At 41.6% G+C, this 9,690-nt stretch overlaps 1 protein-coding gene and 1 long non-coding RNA gene across 4 annotated transcripts in view; one reads left to right on the top strand and one right to left on the bottom strand.

Moving 5' to 3' along the window:
- Positions 1–9,690, bottom strand: part of LOC102023014 (phosphatidylinositol 3-kinase regulatory subunit gamma) — a 160,153-nt gene that overhangs the window by 132,096 nt on the left and 18,367 nt on the right. The window lies entirely within an intron of this gene.
- The window catches only part of LOC102023788, a 62,076-nt gene that overhangs the window by 36,998 nt on the left and 15,388 nt on the right, over positions 1–9,690 (top strand). For 2 of the 3 annotated variants that reach the window (XR_263216.1, XR_001236683.1), the window contains exon 3: positions 170–351. This is a non-coding gene — a long non-coding RNA (uncharacterized LOC102023788). Of the gene's footprint in view, positions 1–169; positions 352–9,241; positions 9,648–9,690 lie in introns of those variants that run through there. The other variant, XR_001236682.1, reaches the window with a different exon arrangement.

The following is a 9,690-nucleotide window of genomic DNA, read 5'->3' as shown; positions in this document are numbered from 1 at the left end:
AGAGAGAGAGAGAGAGAGAGAGAGAGAGAGAGAGAGAGAGAGAGAGAGACAGACTCCAGCCTCAGCTTCTTGAGTAGTTAGGATTTTCAGGAACGTATTTTTAGGCCTGGCATTGATGTTGACTGAGTTTTCTTCATGATTTCAGCTGCTTCCCTTCTCTTTTTCTCAGGTTAATTTCAACAGTTGGAAGAATCTAAACAACCACCCTGGCAACTGGAATTCTCTCCAAAGCCTTACCCATGAATAGCCCTAGTCCTCTCCTGTTAAACAGGGGATCTGATTCCTACTGTTGGACCTCTGGCTTCTGTTTCCTCTGCCTTCTGTAAGAGTTTCTCCAGACTCAACTCAGAAGTAGGTACCTTCTTTTATTTATTTATTTGGGGGGGTGCAGTTTCCAGTACCGGGAATCGAACTCACAACCTCATGCTTGCCAGGCAGGCGCTGTGCCGCTGAGCTAAATCCCCAGACCCAGAAGTAGGTATCTTCTCTCTCCCTGATAGTACAAAGGAAAAAATACAAAGGAAAAAATCTGAATAGTCCTGTGGTGTTTTTGTTTGTTTTTCTAAAAAAGATGTTTAATGATACATTGCTCTTCAATAAGTGTCAAGAGGCTTTTTAAAAACTGTAATCCAAGGGCTGGGGATATAGCTCAGAGGCATAAGTGCCTGCCTGGCAAGCGCAAGGTCCTGAGTTCAATTTCCGGTACCAAAAAAAAGAAAACAAACAAATAAAAACTATGTAAAAGCTGTAATCCAGGAATACACAAGCATGCAGCACAGGTCTAAAATAAATACTATACACAAATACTGCAACCATTCCTCACTCCAAAATGACATTAATCACATTGGAAAACAGTTACTGGTGGAGGAACCAGAAACCTAGTTTGTAGCAAAAAAAAAAACAAAAAGAAAAATAGCAGTTCATTGAGTAATTGATAAAAGCAGAGAATTCAATGCCCTTCACTGTGCTGCTTTACCCTTCTTCCCCTTGCTCTGTCTCTCTTCTTCAGCCCATCTATATTAGTGCTCAGCTGGTTTGAATAAGCCACCGGCACCCCAGTGTAATGGCACATGCATGTAATCCCAGCACTCAGGAGGCTGAGGCAGAAGTATTGCCTCAGTTTTAAGGCCAGCCTGGACTACACAGTGAGTTTATTTTTATTTTTTTTTTTTTTTTGCCTTTTTTGAGTCAGGGTCTCACTATGCAGTTCATGCTGACCTTGAGCTCACTCTGTAACCCAGGCTGATCTTGAACTCCCAACGATCCTCCTGCCTCAGCCTCCCGAGTGCTGGGATTACAGGCGTGCACCATCAAGCCCAGCTACACAGTGAGTTTAAGGACAGACTAAATTACACATCAAGACATTGTCTCAAAAAACAACAGTAACAACAACAAAAAGTCATTTAAACTTACTTCTTTAGGGGGCTGGGGATTTAGCTCAGCGGCAAAGCACCTGTCTGGCAAGTACAAGGTCGTGAGTTTGATTCCTGGTACTGGAAGAAAAACAAAACAAAAAAATAAATAAATAAACTTACTTCTTTGGAGCTCATCATAATGCTGATCTTCCTTTTCTCATCAGTAGCTCTCAACAGACTTTTGTTATCTGAGTGCTCAAACCCCTTCCTTGGAACAGGTTTAATTCATCCATCATTTTCCTTCCGGGTAATGTACACACTGCCCAACAACGAACACTTCTGGAGGAGCCTGGTCAGCGTAGTCAGGAGCTACTTGCTCTCCAGCAGCACCATCCCAAAGCTACAGACCCCAACCCATCAGCCCTGTAGTTTTAAACATTGCCTCTGCTAGCTTTGTCAGAATATTCAACACTCAGCCAGCTAACACAGAAGCCTAGAAAATTTCCCTTACCACAGAGAGGTGTTCTGCCATCCCTCCTCCATACCTGGCACCCAGCACTCACAGCATGTCGGTAGCGTGCCCCAGCCAAGGGCTTCTGTCCCCACGCTAGGAGGTACCTTCGTCCCAGATACCCTCACGTTCCATAAGCCTCTGTATGAACTGAATAGTCTTTCCTTTCACCTGTCCCCAATAACCTGTTCCCCAATTCTAGTGGCATTTGGGACTAATAAGTGCCCTGGCATGCCAAACACATTCAAGAATGTGAAACATTAAAAAACTCCCAACTCAGGCTTTGGCAAAAATCTTATTTCAAAGTTGGAGGGTGGCACAGCTGATGACCTAAGAAAGTTTGAGGGTGCTGAAAGAACACAGACAAAAGCATCAAGTCATATATTTTAAGCATGTAGAAGAACATCTGCCACATCCAACAGTGCATCTTGTTTGAATAAGCCATGTGCACCCCGGTGTAATGGCGCATGTAATCCCAGCACTCAGGAGGCTGAGGCAGGAGGATTCCCTGAGTTTAAAGACCAACCTGGACTACACAGTGAGTTTATATCCCCTGGAAAACTACCATGTTTAGCCAACTTGAATAAGGCTATGTTTTCTCCCCTCCTGAAGACCTTTCTGGCCTCTTTTTAACAAAAGTTTGCATAATTTCTTCAATTTCAGGGTTTTTCCAGTTATTTTTAATCCCATAATTTGTAGAGGTTTCTAGAAATCTACATCTACTCTCTTTGCAAATGTTCTGATGTTATCTTGGTCGTTATCCTAAATATTGACTTATTTCTAGAGGTACTGATGAGTCCATGATACAAATATAAACTTTAACAACATTAATAATAACCTTTGCCAGGCAAGTTGGTGCACACCTATAATCCTAGCACTCGGGAGGCTGAGGTAGGAGGATCACTGTGAGTTTGAAGCCAGCCTGAGCTGCACATTGAGTTATAGCAAAACTCTGTCTCAAAAAACAAAAACAAAAATAATTCCAGAAAGAACTCCCAAAATGTAATCTGCATGCCCTCAGCCTCATTTGCCTGTAATGGCTAAATGAAGTTGTTCAGTAACTTTTTTTTATTCAACTTGTTCTAGCATAAGCACCCACTTCCTTATTTGGAGGAATTAGTTCTACCTCAGAGTGTCTTTCAGACATTTCTAAGAGTCTCTCAGCACCTCTTGAGTCAAGAATGAGTTCTTTAATAGCCAATTATTTTGCAGCTATTCTATTTTTGGGTTTCTGTAGTGCAATGACCCTAGTTTGAGAAGCTAAAAGAGTAAGATCCAAAATGTATAATAGATATTGTGAAAAGGGAAGAAACTGTTCAAAAGGAAACTGGGATGGGGGAAAGGAGAAAAAAAGGAAGGGAAAAGAAAAAAATATATATATATTATATATATATATATATACACAAGATAGTTAAGATAGTTGTACTACTAATTCCTCTTAGTTCATTGAAAAGAAAGGTTTGTAGGGCATGGACTTGCAAGAGCTTGCCAAATTTCCAGTAGTGACCGCAAACAGCTGCCTATTGTGGCTCACGGGAGGAACAATGCTTTATCTCTTGATTGCTCCCATCTCTGCTGCTGGAATCTAATCCCTTAGGCTGGTGTGACTTATAGCCTCTGTCTTGATACTACCTGATTTCCTCCTCCTTTCCCTTCCATTGGGTTAATCTCTCAAGATCTGGGTTACGCAGGTTTATTAATTCCTAGATATCTCTAGAATTGGATGTAGGATGGCACACACCTGTAATCCCAGCACTCAGGAGGCTGAGGCAGGATGATCATCAAGAGTTGGAGGCCAGCCTGGGCTACATAGTGAGCTCACAGCCAGCATGAACTACACATGGAGACCCTGTATTCAAAGAAAAAAAAAAAAAAAAAGTTGGATGTGGCGCATGCCTGTAATCCCAGCACTTAAGAAGCTGAAGCAGGAGGATCACGGTGAGTTCAAGGTCAGCCTGAGTTCCATAATGAGTTCAAGGCCAGCCTGAACTGCATAGTGAGACCCTGTCTCAAAAAACAAAATGAAAAAAACCCAAAAGACCAAAAAACAGAATTGGATGTAGGAGTTGAGAAGGCAGAATGAATGAGGGATGTCTGTACTCCAACTCAGCACTCACAGAGAATGTACTATGGCTACTTCACAGTTATTTCACCACATGTTGTCTCTCCTTATAGACTACAGACTATTTATTTACCACGGCCCATGACGTATATTAGGCTTCTAGTTGATGCTTATTAACCGAGTAGAATGCTATGATAACTGTACATACAAAATATCACAGGGACATAGAGAAAGTCATCTGTGAGTATCAGAAAATTTTTCCTGGGGGAGGATGGGAAAAGTGGACTTGGAATTTGATCTTAAAAGATAAAAATAAGAGTTCATTAGGCAAATGAGAGAAAGTAATGGTAGCGCCTAAGCTATTATAATAAAGGGACTCAACATACATTGTGTCCAGTAGATAGGCCCAGAAGTAGGCAGGGGGTCCAGGTTGGGTAGGAGGCTCTAAGAATAAGCCCTGCTAAAACTCAGGGAAATTCTATTACCAAGGACAGAATAGTTAGAGCCTGGCCTTCCAGCTGGAAGGAAAAGCCTATGCAAAAACGCATGAGACTGAAAAAGAACAGCCAGGAGCCGGGGCTATAGCTCAGCCACACAGCGCCTGCCTGGCAAGCACAAGGTCCTGAGTTCACTTCCCGGTACCAAAAAAAAAAAACCCAGCCAGACATGGTGGTGCACGCCTGTAATCTCAGCACTCGGGAGGCTGAGGCAGGAGGATCATTGTGAGTTCCAGGCCAGCCTGGGCTACAAAGTGAGCTCAAGGTCAGCATGAACTGCATAGTGAGACCCTGTCTGAAAGAGATAAATATATACATGCATACATACATACATATAAAAAACAGCCTGCTTGGAGAACAGCAACAAAAATTCAGTATGCCAAGAAAGTAGAGTGCAGGGCAAAATTGATGGGGGATGAGGAAGAGAGATAGGGAGGCCTGGTTCTAAAAGTCCGCTTGCTGTCTCTCACCTATCTCCTTACAGCTGCTCTGCGTCCCACACTGCCTTTCACCTCTGCCTTGGCCTTTCATGTGTCAAGATCAGATAGGCCTCGGGGCTGCTCTGCCTGTTCTCATTCTATCTAGATGGCTGTTTCCTCCAGATACTGTAACTGCCACCTTCTCTTCACTCAGATCTCACCTCAAATGTCGCACCTCCTCAAAGTGGTCTTCCTGTACATTGCTGGCCAAGAAGTACCCTCTGCATCAACTTTTATTCCAGGACCCTATTTTAGATTCTTATTAGCATTATTACAATCCAAAATAATTTTACATACTTTTTTTTTTGTTCATTGCCTGAATCTCCAGCTTCAAAGTAAATCCCATGAAGTCAGATGTTAGGTTTATCTTTCTGTGTGACCAGTACCTAGAACACTGCTCCACAAATGTATATTGAATGTATGTAGTTCAACTTCATTGTTCCTTTTAATTGTGTCTTAGGCTACAACATTTGCCCAAATGCATGGGTATTTCTTTTCCTTTCTTCCTCCCTTCTTTTCTCCTCTTCCTTTTCCTCTTCTTCCTCTTTCTTCTTCTTTTTTGTTAAGATAGTATATTTTATATTATGTTCTATCACAATTAAAATAAATTTATGATTTTTATAAACAAAAAAAGTTACAGGAGTATTTGTTTGGAATCATTCATACTCTAAGGGGCTGAGAGTGTAGCTCAATGGTAAAGTGCTTGCCTAGCATTTATAAGGCCCTGGGTTTGATCCTCTGTATCCTCTCCCAAATAAATCTCCCAGTATGAATGATTTGGGGGAAGAGGTTGTGCTGGGATCAAACCTAGGGCCTTAAAGTCGGGCGTGGTAGCGCATGCCTACAAACCCAGCATGTACTTAGTCAAGAGGATTCCTTGAGTTCAAGGCCAGCCTGAACTATGTAATGAGACCCTGTCTCAAAAAACAAAAACAAAACAACACAAAACAAAAACAAGTGGGACCTTGTACATACTAGGCAAGCACTCTGCCACTGAGCTACATCTCTAGCCATATATTTGAATTATTTTGTTGTTGTTGTTGTTTTTGTTTTTTAGAGACAGGGTCTCACTATGCAGTTCAGGCTGGCCTTGAGCTCACTTTGTAGCTCAGGCTGGCCTCAAACTCGCAACAATCCTCCTGCCTCAGCCGCCAGAGTGCTGGGATTACAGGCATGCACCACCACGCCCAGTTTGAAATTTTTATAAAAACAAAATTTATTTATTATAGGCCACTAGTTCATGGAATCCATAAGACATTTGTTGTAACAAACTTACAAGAAAACAGAATATCTAAAAAGAAAAAAAAAATTACCTCTCTGGGGGCTGGGGATTTAGCTCAGTGGCACAGTACCTGCCTGGCAAGCACAAGGTGACAAGTTCGATTCCCAGTACTGGAAAAAAGCAAAAAAAAAAGAAAACAGAATATCTAATCCTTCAAGTTATATCTGTTCATTTCATGGTATAGTGCTATTTTAAAATATATTAAAATTTTCAAATAATAAAATTCACTAAATTTAAAAGATAATTTTAACCCATCTCAATTTATTATAGAGGATGTAAAGATATTTAAGATGTGTGAGAGCCGGGTATGGTGGCACACACCTGTAATCCCAGCACTCAAGTGGCTGAGGCAGAAGGATCACTGCAAGTTAGAGGTCAGCCTGAAATATATAGTGAGACTCTGTGTCAAAAAACCAAGAAAAAAAAAAGTGAAAGCTGGGCATAGTGGTGAACGCCTGTAATCCCACCTATTACAAGTTGAAGGCCAGCCTAAACACTTCAGTGAGACCCTGTCTCAAAATTTTAAAAGATCTGGGGATGTATCTCAGTGGTAGAGCTCTTGCTTAGCACATGACTCCCTCAGTGGTACCAAACATACACACACACAACAAAAACCGGGCATAGTTGCTACAATTATAATCCAGCATTCTGGGAGGCTAAGGCAGGAGGATGGCAAGTTTGAGCCCCACCTGGGCAATTTAGTGACTTGGTGAAACCCTGTCTCAGTCAGTCAGCCAACCCATCCATAAGGGCTCGGGATATAGCTCAGTGCAAAGACCCTGAGTCCCCAGTACTGAAAAAAAAAGATAAATGAAAATTAACAAACAGTACAAATATATTTTTTCAGCTTTGTTGAGATATAATTACCAGTCAAATCTGGCATAGTACAAGGAACTTTTTTGGGATAATCACCCTGTTTCATAGTATCTTGATCATTGTGATTAGATGGCTATACGCATTTGTCTAAACCAGTTGGTCTTGCCGGTAATTCTGCTCCCTAAAGGACATTTGGCAGTGTCAGATGTCTTTTGGTTGTCACAACTTGAAGAGAAAGGGGATGCTATTGGAGTCTATTTGTTGAGGCCAGGGATGTTGCTACAGATCCTACAAGACAGCTCCCCCGGCAAAGAAATGTCACCAAAAGGTTGAGAAACACTGGAATAAACCAGAGACCAAAAAACTACAGTTCATGGGCCTAATTCAGCTCACCACATGTCTTTGTACCTTAGTACAATCCAAAAACTAAAAATGGTTTTTACTATTTTTTTACTTTTTTTTTTTTAGTGCTGGAGATGGATCCCAAGGCCATGCACATGCTAGGCAAGCACTTTACCACTAAGCTACACTCCCATCCCCAATTTCTATGTTCTTTTTCTTTTTTTTAGTACTAAAGATTGAACCCAGGGGAGTGCTACCATTGAGCTATGTTCCCAGTTTATTTTATTTTATTTTATTTTATTTTAGACAAGGTTCCACTAAATTGCTCAGACTAGCCTTAAACTTTCAATCCTCCTGTCTCAGCCTCCTGAGTAACTGGCATTATAAGTGTATACACTGAACCTACTTATTTCTACATTTTTAAATGATGGCAAAGAATCAAAAGAAGAAGTATATCTTGTGAAATTTTATAAATTTCAATCTCCATATATAAAATCATGCTCTTTAGGCAGTTGAGCATTTATGACAGACTATATGTCCACAAAACCTAAAGTGTTTAATCTCTGATTCTTTATAGTGAAAATTTGTTGACCCATAAACCTGTGTAATGTACCAAAAAAAAGAATACATTTTTTACCATCAGAGCTTTCCATGATAGCCCACACTGTTGTTTCCCAGACGCGGCGTGTACTTTTATCTTTGCTCTCACCCTCTTGTTCCATTTACTTGGCCCAAGCTTGCTCTGTAGAGCCAGTTTCTCTCCCACTCCTCACTTTCGCTTTCTTAAATAAATTTTGCCACTACTTTTTATTTTTCTAAAAGAAAAAGAGTACATTTTACTTTTTCAGATTGTAAAAATTGAATTTCAAAATCTTAAACTTTAGCCAGGGATATGGCTCAGTGTCACAAGCACCTGCCTGGCATGCAAGGTCCTGAGTTCGATTCCCAGAACAAAAAAAATCTTAAACTTCAGATGCCTACACTGAGTTACTATGAGCTATGCTGAGCTATACATCTCTATAAATGTGCCAATTCTTTCTGGGTTTTCTTACAGAGAATAGATAGTGAATGATAAGAAATCATTGCTTACTGGGTTTCAGTGTGAAAATCTCCTGTCTAAAAAAAAATATGCAACATTTTGACCATGAAGAATCTCGTTGTATTTCTTAGACACAGAGCTCTCCAGAGAAGACTTCTGTGGTGAACCAGCTAATACCCTGAGCACTTGTCAGATCAGTAACGGGGTCTGACTGGGCCTCTGTGAGCTGTGACTGCCCCCCGACTGAATAGGGCATTTGTCACCCTGTCATGAGCAAACCAGCTGACCATCACGCGCAGGGCCCAAGAGCCTGTCAATTAGCTCTTGTCCATTAACCCCTGTCCAAACACACGGCACTCTGGCTCTTGTACTATAGTCACATTATCCGTCCTCTCCAGACCGTGGAAGCATGATCAAGTGTGATCTTGCTATTGCCTACCTTCTCTCATCTCCACTTGGACAAACTGCCAGTTAATTAGCTAATGTGTGTTAAAATGCTTGAGGCTAAAAAATGCTCAGCTGGGCCTTTATAATAGGGCACCAGGCTCCCTCCCTGCAACTCCCTCCACCCCAAAGTCTGTGCCACAAGACCCCTCTGTCTGCCAATCAGAAAACTACACACAAAGCAACTGAGTAGTCACCCATGTTCGAGACCAGAGTGTCACATACACCACACACACATGTGCGCGCGCGCTCAAAACCTCTTGATATAGATGCTGTGGACGAGAACTACTCTCACAAATCCTAACGCTGGGGGAGTGTGGATCAGCTTTCCTCTTTAAAGGGAACTGTTTGCTTAATGGGTCTAGTTTCTCCCAAATTATCAAATTTTGGATGATCTTTGCTTTATTTCTTCAGGTATATAGAAAATGAAAACAAACTTCAAAAAGACTGTGTGGAAATCATAGCCTTATTCACAGCAAGTTTACAGAGCTTTAAACCTGAGACTCTCAAAGCCAAGACCCCGTCCTCCATCTCTCAGTTCAGGCTCCTGTGGAACTCATGAGAAGTCCTGTTCAGAAAACTGATCCCTTCAGGGAGAGGTAGGATGATGCCTTTAGTGCCCAAAGCAGTTTATTAAATGCCAAAGCAGGAAGGTGGCCAGGACAGATCTATGCCCCTCCTGTCCATCTCCTTTCTCTGAAAGGAATACCCTTGGAGTGGGACTGAAAACAGCTGACCTCAGTTCAGAAAGCCCAATTTCATAATCCCAGCACTTAGGAAGCAGAGGCAAGAGGATCTCTGCGAGTATGAGTCTCTCACTATGTACTTAAGTACATAGCAAGACCCTGTGGAGAGAAAGAAAA

Source organism: Chinchilla lanigera, unplaced genomic scaffold, assembly GCF_000276665.1.
Source record: "Chinchilla lanigera isolate Chin_1 unplaced genomic scaffold, ChiLan1.0 scaffold00063, whole genome shotgun sequence".
Classification (NCBI taxonomy): Eukaryota; Metazoa; Chordata; class Mammalia; order Rodentia; family Chinchillidae; genus Chinchilla; species Chinchilla lanigera.
This window is presented reverse-complemented; position numbering and strand designations above follow the sequence as displayed.